Genomic DNA, 510 nt, shown 5'->3' with positions numbered 1-510 from the left:
TGCTTGGCGGGCCCAGCCAGCTTGCAAAAATCCCACACCCTTGGCTGTCCGGGCGAGCGTCCAGCTCCTAACTGGCCGGGTTGCCTGCCGCTAGCCCCCCAGCTTGCCCTGGCAGGGGCTCAAGGGCACCGGGGGGGACTTTTCTAACTGTCCCGCAGGTACGGCAGGGGCTCGGGGGCAGGGGAGGGTGCAGCTGGGTGCCGCTCCAGCACAGCAACAGGGTGCTCAAGCACAGCCAGTATCCCGAATAAACAAGCCAGTGGGATGCAGGAGGTGTTGCAGGCGCGCAGCGGCACGCCGCATCGCTGCGAAAAGCCACGGTTTGCAGCTTTTAAGGGGAAAAACCAAGGGCGGTGAGGAGTGGAAGGTGCTGCTGCCAGGCGGGGGGGGCACTACGAGGGGAGCCCGGCGTGCTAGTTTTGTGCGCTGCGCCGGGCACGGCCCCCCCCGTCCCTCGTGTCCCCCCCGCCCCAAACACCTTACCCATGGCGCTGAGGCAGTGGCTGAGGG

The sequence above is a fragment of the Athene cunicularia genome (genome assembly GCF_003259725.1).
Source record: "Athene cunicularia isolate RWA chromosome 3 unlocalized genomic scaffold, athCun1 chr3_part1, whole genome shotgun sequence".
NCBI classification, from domain to species: Eukaryota; Metazoa; Chordata; class Aves; order Strigiformes; family Strigidae; genus Athene; species Athene cunicularia.
This window is presented reverse-complemented; position numbering follows the sequence as displayed.